This window comes from Polypterus senegalus, chromosome 11, assembly GCF_016835505.1.
Source record: "Polypterus senegalus isolate Bchr_013 chromosome 11, ASM1683550v1, whole genome shotgun sequence".
Lineage (NCBI taxonomy): Eukaryota > Metazoa > Chordata > Cladistia > Polypteriformes > Polypteridae > Polypterus > Polypterus senegalus.
Window position 1 is genome coordinate 16434032 of NC_053164.1, and position 16256 is coordinate 16450287.

A 16256-nucleotide genomic window follows, 5' to 3' on the forward strand; every position below is an offset into this window, starting at 1 on the left:
ACTGCGGGACTGATGTCTTTGGCGCGTTCTTATGACAGTGGCATAGTCGGCAGGAAGAAAGAGCCCGGTTATGTATTTTGGGAGTGGAGGCTGTAAAGGGGCTTTCCATACGACAGGACGAATCCCCTATCCGGAAACTCGGCCCCGGTACTCTCCCACCTGGTTATTTGTCAGGTCCTGTCCCTGTTTCTTCTAGGCTTCTTTTAAAAGGGAACAGTGGAACGATGACTCTGTGAAATTTGCTAAAAATGCAGTCATGTTAGTCAATGGCCAACGCACTCATCAGCCCATGCCACAGGGTCCTCACTTTGTAATAGAAAACGACTTATTGTATCGGCTAGGGCAGAGGGAGTGAAACCTGCCAGCCGCAAGAACATTCTGTGACTCTTTAATCCCGTTTGAATCACCATTGTGTTTAATGAACCAGTTTGCAATCTAGGTATTATTTTTGACACTAGCATGTCATTGAAATACAGTACAGGCCAAAAGTCTGGACACACCTCCTCATTCAATGAGTTTTCTTTATTTTCATGACCATTTACATTGGTAGATTCTCACTGAAGGCATCAAAACTATGAATGAACACATGTGGAGTTATGTACTTAACAAAAAAAGGTGAAATAACTGAAAACATGTTTTATATTCTAGTTTCTTCCAAATAGCCACCCTTTGCTCTGATTACTGCTTTGCACACTCTTGGCATTCTCTCGATGAGCTTCAACAGGTAGTCACCTGAAATGGTTTTCACTTCACAGGTGTGCCTTATCAGGGTTATTTAGTGGAATTTCTTGCTTTATCAATGGGGTTGGGACCAGCAGTTGTGTTGTGCAGAAGTCAGGATAGTTGGACGATCATTTATTTTTCAACAGGACAATGACCCCAAACACACCTCCAGGCTGTGTAAGGGCTATTTGACCAAGAAGGAGAGTGATGGAGTGCTGGAAATGGTCATGAAAATAAAGAAAACACATTGAATGAGGAGGTGTGTCCAAACGTTTGGCCTGTACTGTACATATTACAAAACTATCCAAAACATGTTTTTGCCTCTCTTAAAAATGCTGGAAGACTAAGGCTTTTGGCAAATCATGCATTGGTAGGACTGACTACTGCAATGCGCTATTCATTGGCTGTTCCAACTGTTCTTAATGCAGCTTTCAGTTAATTCAAAAGGCTACTGCAAGAATTATTACAAGAACTAGAAGATACGAACACATAACCCCAGTTCTTAAGTCCTTACACTGGCTCTCAGGTTAAGTTTAGGGTGGATTTCAAAAAGCCTTAAATTGTAAAGTGTGACAATGTGGGTCCCACTTCATGCTCCCATCTCCTTTTTAGGAGCTCTTGAACCCGACACCGTCTGTAATGTCACTGGCTGAGCTGATCATTGTGGACACAATGAAAAGCAAGGGGAAGGTGCAAAATGCTTTTATTAAAAACAACAAAATGAACGCAGTGTCCAAATAAATAGTGCAGTGCATCCAAAAAGTCATTAAATAAATAATCCGTTAAAAACCAAACTGAAAAATGTGGAGGTTAAAATAATTCCAATAAAAATGAGGTTAAAATCGCTGGCTGGAAGCAGTCCTTTTAAAAACAAAACCTATGCCTTCCTTACCTGGTGGCTCCCCTGCTTCTCCCATCCGGGCACTGCACCAGGGGAGTCACCCTAGCTGCAGCTGACCTTCACTACAACTGGTTGCCTTCCGTACTTCCGTATGGCACCAGTTTACTTGGACCGAGACTTGGGTTCCACCAACGGCCAGGGCGCTCACATTGGGGTTCCAATTCCAAATCTCCTGAATCCCTCTGCCTTCCTCGGCCTTATGCAGTGAGCCATCCACCTTCCGGTCACTCCTGTTCCTCACTAACGCTCAGCAGGAGTGACCACTACCAACTGGCCCCAGGTGCCAGCCAAACACCCCACTAGGGCTCACTTTTCCCAGCTGCCTGTTTTTATAGTGAGCCTGCTCTCTCTCTCTCTCTCTCACTCACTCACTCACTCACTCACTCACTCAAATTGGCTCCTTCTCTTCCTGCCTCCCATTCTTCCTCCTTTAACCTCCGTTCTCTCTTTCAGAACTTTTCTTTTCCTACCCTTCGCACTCTCGCTCCTACTATATATAATGGAGACGTGGCTCAGGTGATTAGCAGCTCCCGGCATCAATTATGGATACGGACGATTCCCCACCTGTGCACAAAAGTGAGGAAATGCCTGCCTCACGTAGCCTCCAGGAAACGCTCCGGCCATACTACCATGCCCACTCTTTAAGCTGCGAGTGTGGCGAATATCTATTTAAAAACTGGGCTTTTTCATCTGAGCTGTGGAGCCGCTATTCCACACAAAGGCCCTGCTTACTTATCTGTGCTTATCAATACTTACAATCCAGAGTGTGCATTAAGATCCTAAGATGCCAACCTACATAAGATTCCAAGGATTAATAAAATAAAAGTAGGGACCAAGCTTTTAGTTACAGCACCATCTGGACGCCTACTCCTTATAGTTCCAAGATCTCGGCTGAATTCAAAGGGAGACCGAGCTTTCTCAGTTGTTGCTCCTCGGCTTTTAAATGACTTGCCTTTTCACATCAGGTCTTCATTCTCTATCGAGGTTTTTAAAAGTCGACTTAAGACCTACTTGTGTTCTTCTGCCTTTCACTATGTATAATGAGACTGTGGTGGATGTTATAATTTGTGGTTTTATTGATCTGCTTCTGCATGATTGTTTGCATTGTTTTTATTTTAATGCTTCTTTGTACAGCACTTTGGCACAACCTCTGTTGTTTTAAATGTGCTTTTATCAATAAATAATCTAATCTAAGAAGCAATGGAATGATCTACCTGCTACTAGAAGAGCTGCCCCTTCAGTCTCAGCTTTTAAATCAGGCTGAAGACCAAAGACTTTAATCCAGCATACCCTGACTAGAGCTGCTGATTAGCTGTGCATGCTTCATCTCTGTTGTTGATAGATAGATAGATAGATAGATAGATAGATAGATAGATAGATAGATAGATAGATAGATAGATAGATAGATAGATAGATAGATAGATAGATAGATAGATAGATAGATAGATAGATACTTTATTAATCCCAAGGGGAAATTCACATAATCCAGCAGCAGTATACTGATACAAAGAAACAATATTAAATTAAATAGTAATAAAAATGAAAAAAATTAAAATAAAATTAATGTTAGCATTTACTCCCCCGGGTGGAATTGAAGAGTCGCATAGTGTGGGGTCTCCTCAGTCTGTCAGTGGAGCAGGACGGTGACAAAAGTCTGTCACTGAAGCTACTCCTCTGCCTGGAGATGATCCTGTTCAGTGGATGCAGTGGATTCTTCATGATTGACAGGAGTTTTCTTAATGCCCGTCGCTCTGCCACAGATGTTAAACTGTCCAACTTTACTCCTACAATAAAGCCTGCCTTCTTAACAAGTTTGTCCAGGCGTGAGACGTCCTTCTTCTTTATGCTGCCACTCCAGCACACCACCGCGTAGAAGAGGGCACTCGCCACAACCGTCTGGTAGAACATCTGCAGCATCTTACTGCAGATGATGAAGGATGCCAACCTTCTCAGAAAGATATAACAGATAGTAACTTTGTATAATGTTAACGTTTAACGTTTTCCACATTAACGTGGAATTGAAGAGTCGCATAGTGTGGCGGAGGAATGATCCCCTCAGTCTGTCAGTGGAGTAGGATGGTGACAGCAGTCTGTCACTGAAGCTGCTCCTCTGTCTGGAGATGATCCTGCTCAGTGGATGCAGTGGATTCTCCATGATCGACAGGAGCCATTAGTATCATTAGTATTAAAATAAGTCATATGACATTTGTAAACCATCACTCACCCTCATCTACTCTGTTTCATTTCTCAGTATATGGACGGGGCACTTGGTGCTACAGCTCTACTAACAGGCTGCTCTCTTAGAAATGCAAAAGTCATATTGCATAAAGGAGCATTGGAATCATCAAATCAGACGGGCATCACAGACTCCACCATAGAAAAACCAGGAGCGGGTAGGCGGCCAGTTAGCCGAGGTCTCCAGGGCAGTGACAATTTCAGTCTTCTCCATTGTCAACTGACCGTAGTTCATCAGTTAATCATTGGACAGGTATTGTCGGTTTCCATTTTGTTTCTTTAGTTTCTAGTTTGTTCTATGTGTCTTAACAAATCCGTATTGATGTGTGTACCAGTTCTGTATGTAGTAATTCGTATCACCTATACTGGTATTTTAACTGAGAATTGCTATCAGCGCGCTGCGCCAGCATTCAGTGAGGAGCGCTTTTCAAAACATAAGTTGTCATTGTAAATAGACTCCCAGATTACCCCGTTATTTCACACAATGCCCAGAGCCCTATGTCATTGGGGTGCTCTGTTTGTGCGGTTTGGAAGTTCTTTCCACTTTCTTGTAGGATTCCTACGCAGATTTTCTTCCACAGTTCAAACACATGCTGTTTGTTTACCTGATGGCTCTAAAGTGTAAGTGTGAGAGAGTATGTGTGTGTGAATCATCCCTGGCATTTTAGTCACTGCTATTGCTGGAATGGCTTCAATTTTCCATAACCCTGTACCGGAAAAGCGGGTTCATAGAACTTTTCCACAGAAAAACCGCAGGTATTATTAATAAATGCCCCTACTATGTCTATTAAGTTCAGGCACTCCCAAGGGTGGGGTTTTAAGTATCTTGTTTGATTCACGTTCTGCATATTATTGCAATCATTCTTGGAGAGATGTCAAATAATGCTAAAATTAAACAGGAGATGTTGACATAGAGACAGTAAAGTGAACACAGACATGAATACTTGGGAAAAAAAGAGTAAGGCACTAAATACACTGGATATCAGTTGTCTACACACCCCTGTTATTTTGCAGGATTTTGCTTTTGGTGCTTTAAAATAATGAAACCAAAATACATCATGCCAGAACTTGCTCCACCTTAATTGTGAAATAACAGCCTGTAGAAAAATGGTGAAGAAAACAAAAATCAAAATCCAGAGATGATATTCAAAAAAGAAGTCTGGTTGCATAAGTGTGCAAACTGTATTGCAGTTAAACATGTGACTGTATTCAGAATCAACCAATCATGTTCATCCATCCATTATCCAACCTGCTACATCCTAACTACAGGGTCACTGGGGTCTGCTGGAGCCAATCCCAGCCAACACAGAGTGCAAGGCAGGAACCAAACCCCAGGCAGGGTGCCAGCCCACCGCAGGGCACACACATACACCCACCACACACTAAGGACAATTGAGGACTGCCAATGTACCTAACCTGCATGTCTTTGGACTGTGGGAGGAAACCTACAAAGACACAGGAAGAGCATGCAAACTCCATGCAGGGAGGACCTGGGAAGCGAACCTCATATTCATTCTCATGTTAAATAGTAATTAGTAAGCCTGCCATCAATTAAAGTGACTCTGACTGCCACTGAGTAAAGTTCACCCATTTCTGCAGGATCATCCTGAACTTCATCCATCCATCCATTATCCAACCTGCTGCATCCTAACTACAGGGTCACTGGGGTCTGCTGGAGCCAATCCCAGCCAACACAGGGTGCAAGGCAGGAAACAAACCCCGAGCAGGGTGCCAGCCCACTGCAGGGCACACACACACACACACACAATTTAGGATCTCCAATGCACCTAACCTGCATGTCTTTGGACTGTGGGAGGAAACCTACAAAGACATGGGGAGAACATGCAAAATCCACACAGGGAGGACCCAGGAAGCAAACCTCATATTCATTCTCGTGTTAAATAGTAATTAGTAAGCCTGCCATCAATTAAAGTGACTCTGACTGCCACTGAGTAAAGTTCACCCATTTCTGCAGGATCATCCTGAACTTCATCCATCCATCCATTATCCAACCTGCTACATCTTAACTACAGGGTCACTGGGGTCTGCTGGAGCCAATCCCAGCCAACACAGGGTGCAAGGCAGGAAACAAACCCCGAGCAGGGTGCCAGCCCACTGCAGGGCACACACACACACACACACAATTTAGGATCTCCAATGCACCTAACCTGCATGTCTTTGGACTGTGGGAGGAAACCTACAAAGACATGGGGAGAACATGCAAAATCCACACAGGGAGGACCCAGGAAGCAAACCTCATATTCATTCTCGTGTTAAATAGTAATTAGTAAGCCTGCCATCAATTAAAGTGACTCTGACTGCCACTGAGTAAAGTCCACCCATTTCTGCAGGATCATCCTGACGTCTTGAACTTTTTGGTCATAATTCCAAAAGATATGTTTGGTGCAAAAACAACACAACACATCACCAGGAGAAACCCATTCCCAGGGTGAAGCGTGGTTGGTGGCGGCGTCATGATTTTCTTTCTTTCAGCCAAAGTAGGGGGCTTTAGTTAAGGTAAGGGCAGAACCTGTCAATCCATTAGGTGACCTACACGGCCACCCAGGGGGTCATCACCTGTGAGCGGACATTTATGAAAACTAAGGGGTGCACATTCCCAGCCCTTGAATTCTGATGATACTGAGTAGGCGCCATTCATGAAAGTAAAAGTGCACACACTCTGTACACCAAGGGGCGCGAGCTCCTTAAAGTCTGTGATAAATACACAAAAGGCTGCTGTTTGTGCTACTGAAGGAGCAATGCATTCTGGATACTGAGATGGGGCCCCCTAAAGGTCACCAAAGCCGAACAATACAGTGTGAGGCGGTGTCAGTCCACCCTGTCGAGGGCTCCAAATGGGCTTCAACCAGCAGTGGGTACAGGTAATCATGAACAGCTCTAAATGCCAGTCAACTTTCGCTCAAAACCTTCAGGGTGTTTGCTAGGAAGCTGAAGATGAAGAGGAATTTCACATTTCAGCACAGCAAAGACCCAAAACATACAACAAAGCCATGGCTTCACCAAAAGAAGATCAGCGTTCTGGGATGGCCCAGTCAGAGCCCGGACCTGATTCCAGAATGAAAATCTTGATGGGGAGAACCTGATTAGAGCTGTGCACAGGAGAGGCCCCTGCAAACGAGCAGATCTAGAACATTCTGCAAGGAAGTCAAGATGTGCCAAGCTGCTAGGCTTTTGCCAAAGTAGACCGAGTGTTGTCATAAAATCAAAAGATACTTCAACAAAGCACAAGTTTAGGGGTGTTCACACTTATGCAACCTGTTCTTGTAAGTTTGGGATTTTTATTTTTCCCTGAATGGTTTCTGATTTACTTTTATGTTCGTTGTATAGGCTGGAATTTCATAATAAAAGTGGAAAAATGTCCTGACATCATTTCTCTTCATTTTATTTTTTTTTTACATCATTTTAACAGGGGTGTGTAGGCTTTTTTTAATCCACTGTACATTTGGCATAATCCTCTATATTTACTGTCCAGCCAGAGTAAGCCTCTCCAGAGTCACCCAACACAAGTAACATACACCGGAAGTCAAACGTTCATTTTTATATGCTACTCACAACTAAGGACGGGGACTTGCAGCTTTGTCATATGCCCAGGCCAACTATACCACTTACAGTCCTTTACAACACCCACAAAACCATTGCAGCCACCAATGAAATCCACTCAAATGATTACCACAATGCCATTGTCCCCAGTTATTAAAAAAAGCAAGCCATTAAACGTCCCACTAGGATCAGCTGTTCCCATCTGACATCGTGAACCAACAAAAAACTGTGACCTCAGATTTGAAGCTGTCTACTGCAGCTAGTTGGTTGCTTTAAGTAAAAAAAAATATTAAAAGACCAAGAGATGAAGACTAAATATTAAAGGACACATCTCAAGTGGTTTTACTGTCATACCACCCAAACACCGTACTGGAGCACAAACTGGCATGAAATCATGTTCTCCAGGACCCTGGGGCAACATATACTAACTAAGATAGATAGATAGATAGATAGATAGATAGATAGATAGATAGATAGATAGATAGATAGATAGATATGAAAGGCCCTATATAACAGATAGATAGATAGATATGAAAGGCACTATATAATCGATAGATAGATAGATGAAAGGCACTATATAATCGATAGATAGATAGATAGATAGAAATGAAAGGCACTATATAATCAATAGATAGATAGATAGATAGATAGATAGATAGATAGATAGATAGATAGATAGATAGATAGATAGATTTTTTTGTTATTTTAAATAGACCTTTATTAACAATTATAACATAATTGCAGTCAGATTAACAGCCAAAGTTAAACATTTAATAACAAACTTTTCCTACTCATACTTTAGTACCAGACATTCATCTTCCATGGAGCATAAAACATCATTTACAGCCCAGATTTCTTTAGATATATGTAATTGATTAATAAGTTTAAAATATGCAAATTTGATTCTCAATCTCCTTTGAAGGAGGACCTTAAACATTAACAGAGCATCAGTAGTTTTCAGATCTTTATCTCTATTTCTTCTCGTTTTTAACGTTGTCATCTTGGCCTGGCCTAACAAAAAATTGCCAAGTAAACATTGTCTTTTACAAACTTTTGACACCGACATTCTAAAAATATAAATGAGTTCATTAAATACAATTCCCAAATCCATCAGCAATAAATCAAGGAAATGCAGCAGTGGTTGTATTCGGGTACAATACAGAAATTAATGATAAACTGTTTCTTTCTGAAGTCAGAATGGCCACTGATCTGTTGCGCTAGCACCAATGACTTTTAAAAATGAATTGGTGCCCACTGCTCCATGTAGAATCCTCCTCTGCAGGTCCCCAACTCTTTTCTCAATGGGCGGTTTATATAAAGTCCTCCATGCTGGAGATGTCGTGTCATGCAGACACAGAGTGTTCCTCCACAGGGTATCAGTCATCTCCTTCAAATGCATAAAATTCGATACTTTAAGACACCAGTCATACAAATCTTTTTTTGATAAATCTTGGAACAAAATTACACTTATGTGATTAATTTTTAAAATTAAGTTTTTAGGCCTGATAAAATCTTTTACATTTGGTTTAATTGTAATGACACATTCAGGAGGTTCTTCCTCTTTTATGAGATGTCCAGAGAAAAAATCCTCCCACAGGGGACCTGCACCCAGTTGCACTAAAGAGACTTTAAGTTTGTTAATAATCGATCCCCCAAGACGGACAGACCTAATCCCAAGCTCACGTGTCACAGCTGCCCCAGACTTCCACTGATTGCTGACCAGATCAATAAAGTCAGCTACTTTGGTAAAGCCTTTGTTCATAAGCAGTGAGCTTAAACTGACCGAGTCGAACTCCAAGATTGGATTCCATATTACTGGTTCTTCAAGTAACCAGAAGACTGATTCCAGATTAATACCCAGTCTGTTTGTTGTGGTGTGCCAAATCAATAACTTGTTGCGGTAAATGGTGGGCAGCACAGATAGCGCCAATCGCTTGACATCAATGAAAAGGAGTTGCACATCAAAATTAAGATTTCCGACCCTATGAAAAAAAGCAAAAGCCAGACTCCTCCACAGTAAAGGCTGAGGGGCGTACAAGAGACGCTGTTAATCTGTCAGCCTTAAAGCTTCAATTCTGCACAGAATGTCCACCAAGCCCTGACCACCTTCATCCACAGGCAGATGTACCACACTGCGTTTAACCCAATGAAGTCTGTCCCAAAAAAAATCCAGCAATATCCTCTGAATTTCTTTTAATAGCCAAAGTGGAGGATCTACACACCTACATTTATGCCAAAGCATTGAAGCGATTAAATTATTAATAATAAGCACCCAACCCCGAAAAGAGAGCTTGGCGACCACCCATTTCCATTTGTTCAGTCTCCCCTGAATTTGATCAATGAAGCCTTCCCAGTTATCAGCTGTGGCTCCAGACTTCCCAATGTAAATTCCCAGATGTTTAAACACCTTAGAGTTCCATGTTAAACCATTTGGGAGGCTTGGGGGAGGACAGTCCCAGTTTCCCATCAGAAAGGCGTTACATTTGGACCAGTTGACCCTGGCAGATGACACCGTTTGAAACACCTGTAAACAGTCCTGCAGCAGGACAACATCATCAGGTTCAGTGATGGCAACTGTGACATCGTCAGCATATGCCACCACTTTAAAGGATGCAGTGGGACATACAGGCAATGACAGGCCGTGAAGTAATTGGCGAAGTCTGTGGAGCAGGGGCTCTATGGACAGCGAGTATAACATACCGGACAGTGCACACCCCTGACGAATGAAAATGGGGCTCTCAATCCTCCATTAATTTTTAAAACACTAAACACATTTGTGTACATTAATTTAATATATCTTAGAAAGGTCTCGGCAAAACCAAACCTCTCTAGATCTTTAAATAAATACTGGTGGTCTACCCGGTCAAAGGCCTCCTCTTGATCCAATGAGATGAGACCCACCTTAAACCCAAGAGTCTCAGAGGCAGATACCAAATCCCACACAAAGAAAATGTTATCAAAAATGCATCAATCAGGGACACAGTATGACTGATCGACGGCCACCAAGCAGTTCATGACAGTCCTCAGACGAAGAGCCAACGCTTTAGAAAAGATTTTATAGTCTGAGCAGAGCAGGCTGACCGGTCGCCAGTTTTTAATGTTGCAGAGATCCCCCTTTTTAGGTAAGAGAGTCAAAACTGCTCTCCGACAACTCACAGGAAGTTCTTTATCCCTGATGCTCTCCATGAACACAGTCAGGAAGTCCTTACCCATGATATCCCAAAAGGACTTGTAGAATTCGACGGGAAGTCCATCGATCCCAGGGGCTTTGTTCTGATTAAAACTCCCAAGAGCACTAGTGAGCTCCTCCAGTGATAGTGGCACGTCGAGTTCTTCCTTGGTGGATGGAGTCAACTGTGGTAGGTCATTAAAGAAACATTCTGTGTTTGAAGACAAGTCCACTGTTTCTGCAGAGAATAAGAATTGGTAAAATTTGAAGGCAAATTCCCGGATCTCCTCGGTCTCCGTCATTTCAGTCCCATCTGCAGTTTTCAGACAGTGAATGATTTTTGCCTAAGCAACCTTCTTCTCCAATGAAAAGAAAAACTGCGTAGGGGCGTCTATTTGGGAAATAGTCTGGCAACTCCCCCTAACAATGGCGCCCTTCACCTGTTCATCCAGCAGGGACCTCAGAGAATCCTTTTTTGTCTTTTAGGGACTCAAGCAAAGTGGCATCAAAACCGGTTTCCAGTTTGGCTTGAATTAGCCCAATGTCCTCTTCCAGTTCTTTAATGGCCATAGTGACCCTTCTAGAAGAATGTTCAGAATAAAACTGGCAAAAGAGTTTAATTTGGACCTTGGAGACGTCCCGGTATTGTTTCAGAGATGAGAATTCACTTTTGCGGAGTCTCCATTTGTCCCAAAAGAGATGAAAGTGTTGAAGAAATAGAGAGTCTTTAAGAAGTTTGGTATTAAAGTGCCAGAAAGATTTAAAATTACGCTCAGACCCCAAAGAAAACGAGTGAGAGCTAAACTATGGTCTGAAAACCCTGTGGGCAGAAGACAAGAGCCCAAAATGAGGTTCAGATTGTGCCGTAAAGTATAAATTCGGTCCAGCCTTGCCATAGATAACATGCCACTGGAGGCCTTGAGCCATGTGTACTGTCTCGCTGTCGGGATCGACTCCCTCCACACATCCACAAGACTGTAACACCTTGACTGATCCGGGAAAGGCTCAGAGCCATTCCTGTCCAATCAATTAAAATCACCAGCTAAGAACACGACATCCTCTGAACTGCACTCAGCTAGCACGTCTTTTAACAAAAGAAAAAAAAGAAACTCATTTGGAGCGTAGACATTTATGAAAATAATGTTTCTCTCCTGTATGTTGTGGTGGATTGCCGGCATTTCACTCCGGCCCTCAACCCCAGGCCGCCAGGAGGAGCTCTCCCGACAGCATGATCATGCCCCGAGTTCCAGCAGGGCATCATGGACTATGTAGTGTTTGTACACAGCCCTGCTGGATACCTTGGGGGCCACCAGGCGTCGCTGTAGGGGCTCGTAGGCTCTTATGTGCCCTATAACCGGGAGTGCATCACGGTCACGTGACAGGAAGAAACGACGTGCTCCCGGGTTGAAGAAAAGGACTATTTACCCTGACCCAGAAGGAATAAGGACTTGTGGACTGTTGGGCAGGAACACCTCTGGGTCAGGGAATATAAAAGGACTGTGGGAGCTCCCAGACAATGAGCTGAGTTGGGAGGCAGGGTGGCTAAGCGTCTGGGAGTGGAGGATTGGTTTATTAATTATTGTATTTTTTATTGAGAATTGTGGAGAGCAGCGTGCTTTGTGCACTTCATTATTATAATAAATATCATCATTGGACTTTTACCTGGTGTCTGACGTATAGTCTGAGGGTACAAGGGTGCGAGAAGCGTCCTAATCTGTTACAATGTGCACAATGACCTTCATGAGACGGCCTTTAACTTGCTCAAGACAGTATATGGACTCCGCGAGAAACGCCTTACTGAAGAGCACTGCCACCCCTGCGCTGGCACTGGAGCCGTGGCTCAGAATCGATGTCCCACTCCAGTCCCTCTGCCACACCGAATCATTCATTGGGTCAGTAGGAGTTTCTTGAAGAAAAATAACATTGTTTTTTCTGTTCTAAATATTGAAAAAGTACGGCTCTCTTTAAGGAGTCTCTGCAGCCGTTAACGTTCAAAGAGCCCAAAGAGAAAACAGGCATTAGAAAGAAAAGAAACAGAGCAGCAATGACAAGAAGAACTTGAACTAATGAAAAAGAGAGGAGCTGGTGTGGAGCCATTATGTGCTGAAGGTGAGATACTTTCTAACTTTGCTGAAAAAAAAGTTCCAGGTCATCAAAATGTTCTACGACATTCACTTCCTTTTGCCTTCAAGAAAATCCAGAAAGCTCCGAATGCTTTCAGTGCTGTACCTCCGTTTTTCCAAGCGCGCCAGTTAAATTGTCACTTGACATGCAAGAGTCACTGTCCTCACCACCCTGCTGACTCCCCTCACACTCCGTGCTAATTGTCACCTCTCAGGTACTTAAAAAGCGATTTTTTAAAGACACGTCAGCCCCCTCTGTCAGGTTCATTTTGTTACTTCTCTTGGCTCCTTCTCCATCATCTGAGGTTTCTTTCCTCTTTCTGGAGTGTCGTCCATTCTTCTTCAACATTCATTTCCTCGACAATTCCAGTTTTTTCTTCCCTAACTGCACTACCTGAAGTGGTGCCTGGTTCAGTTTCTGCCACAGCTTTGACATTTAAGAGAGGGCGAGCAGTTTCACTATGGACTGTGGACCCAGGACTGGCCTCAGCCTGCTCATCCACCTTAGATGGTTCAGCGGCAGAAGCATTCAGACTTTCAATGCCATCCACCTCAGTTGGTGTCGTTTCTCTGACAAGCTGCATAACCTCGGCCTTAGCTGGGCCCTTTTCTTCATCCTGATTTATATTCACATTAGAGGACTTCAAGTCGGCCTCAGCCCATCTATCGACTTCAGACATTTGCGTCTCAGCTTTCTTCATTTCACTCCTTTCAACTGTAGAGCTACAACTGGGTATCTGATTTTCAGAACTTCCTGGAGCCGAGCTAAGAGTACCTGTGGATACTTCACAGATAACAATCTGCTGATCCTCAGTCCTCAGACTCATCCTCTACATCTGACTCCCTCACTCCATTTATGTTTCCTCCCATAGAACAACTGCCATCAGTTCTTTTACAGTCAACTGCCTTGTGCCCTGCACGGCCACATTTAAAACATTTCATTAATTCAGAAGATATGAACACAATATAATCACATCCATCTACTTTGAATTTCAGAACAACATCTAACTCGTTGTAACCTCTGTTGAGGAGCATACAAACCTGTCTCCTAAATGAGACCACATGCTTTAATTCTTGCTGTTTACACCCCAAAGGAATCAAAGTAATATCAGAAATTATCTCGCCATACCTGCTCAGTTCATTACGTAGCAGTTCATTCGTCAAGAAAGGAGGAACATTAGAGATTATAATCCTCTTTGCGGGAGTTGAAAGCGGCAAAACAGAAATGAGGGTTCCATTAATAACTAGGCCTTCCTGAACCAGTTGGTGAACTAAGGCCTCCTCATTTACAAAAACCACAACTGCCTTATTCATTCGTGAAGCAGAAATAATGTTTTTACATTCAATTATTTTTCCAATTTCAGTAACACACTTCTCTACTGAAACTACTGGATCAACAATCAACTTGATGCCATTTCTTCTGCTAAGGTTTTCAAAGCCATGTGGCAAAAGGCCTGGCTGTATCCCTTGGGACACAGCCATCCTAGCCACTTCTTTTCTTAAAAAAAAAAAACCAAAGAAACTTGAAATAATAATTATATATAAATAACACAGCTAAAAATTAAGAGAAGTGACTAGAAAAAAAGAATAAAAGAAAAAAAGAAAAAGCTACACTCATTCTCCTGCTAGCACTAAGGCCACTCCCACTCCAGACCAAAGCAATTGACACATAGAGTAACAGTAAGACAGAATAGATAGATAGATAGATAGATAGATAGATAGATAGATAGATATGAAAGGCACGATAGATAGATAGATAGATAGATAGATAGATAGATAGATAGATAGATAGATAGATAGATAGATAGATAGATAGATAGATATGAAAGGCACGATAGATAGATAGATAGATAGATAGATAGATAGATAGATTCTTTTCTTAAAAAAAAACACCAAATAAACTTGAAATAATAATTATATATAAGCGGGTTAGAAAATGGATGGATGGAAATAACACAGCTAAAAATGAAGAGAAGTGACTAGAAAAAAAGAAAAAGCTACACTCATTCTCCTGCTAGCACTAAGGCCACTCCCACTCCAGACCAAAGCAATCAACACATAGAGTAACAGTAAGACAGAATAGATAGATAGATAGATAGATAGATAGATAGATAGATAGATAGATAGATAGATAGATAGATAGATAGATAGATAGATAGATAGATAGATAGATAGATAGATAGGGCAACTTTGTAAAACTAGTACTAACTACAGTATGTGTGAAATACCCAAGCACTCATCTATAGTATAACTTTGCATTCTACAGTACACACAATGTTCGTACATACAGTACAGTATATACTGTACATTTCTCTAATTGTACACTTTCTATGTTAGATCCCAGTGGAATTTAGCATCCAGTTCAAAATTCTGGTAACTTACTTACTACGGAGCTCTGCATGGTCAAGCTCCCCAATATATCATGAACCTCGTTCAGCAGTAGACCTCGGCTGTGCCCTCAGCGCTGCTCAGTTACATCCCTTTTCAGTTCCTCATAGCGGACTAAAGGCACACATCAATCGCCCATTTCAAACCATTGCTCCAAAGTTATGGAACAGCCTTCCAGTGACGATGAGATCAACAGAATCTGCCCGAACTGGGTGTCAACGTAAGACGCATCTGTTCAGATGGGCATTTGGATAGTGCAGCCATCTGTGGGTGTTTTTTATATTGTCCTTTATATTGTTTTGTATTTTGGTTTGATATTTTATTTTATTCTATGCTTTACTGTTCAGTGCTTTGTGACTTTTGTTTGTGATAAATAAATACATTTTTTACTTACTTCCTTATTAGTGACAGACAATTACCAGCACACCGCTCTAACAGACCAGTACTTGAATTTGAACTTGTTCCATACCATGTTTTATGCTGACTTTGTTGTAAAGGACTGTCAAAGAATTCATTAATCTATGTATTACTGCAATGTCTTCAGTTACTTTGAAATTTGAAAGCATTTGTACAGAGTCCCATAGGTGTCAGGAAAAAAAAAAAAAAATTAATTCTTAATAGGTTTTGTCTTGGTCATGGAGCAGTGGACCAGCTCTACACCCTTGGCAGGGTCCTGGAGGGTGCATGGGAGTTTGCCAAACCAGTTTACACATGTTTTGTGGACTTGGAACAGGCATTCGACCGTGTCCCTTGGGGAATCCTGTGGGGGGCAGGGAGATGGATAAGTCAGGAATAAAAACTACTTTATGATACGTGATTCATTTTTTCTCCCATTGTGGATCTCTAGCTGCAAATATGCAAACCATATCACAGACCTTCACTTCCATATATATATATATATATATATATATATATATATATATATACACTAGCATCTCTGCCACTCACGTTGTGACTCGGTTGCTCCTCTGAAACCCCATCTTAAACACTGATACAGAGAAACAATTAAAAAAAAATTTTTTTTTTACCTCCTCTTTGCTCGATCAGCTGCTGCAGTGCCACGTGATCTGTGTCTCGCACAGCGCTTTGAACATTTAAAAGCCTGTAGAGCAGCTGTCCTACTCTTTGTCTTTCATTTCTGGCCCCAGGTGTGGCA

The 16256-nt window shown here is 42.1% G+C and overlaps 1 protein-coding gene across 1 annotated transcript in view; it reads right to left on the minus strand.

Annotated features, from left to right (window-relative positions):
- The window catches only part of ppp1r13l (protein phosphatase 1, regulatory subunit 13 like), a 200402-nt gene that overhangs the window by 56376 nt on the left and 127770 nt on the right, over nt 1–16256 (minus strand). The gene's annotated exons all lie outside the window — the stretch shown is intronic.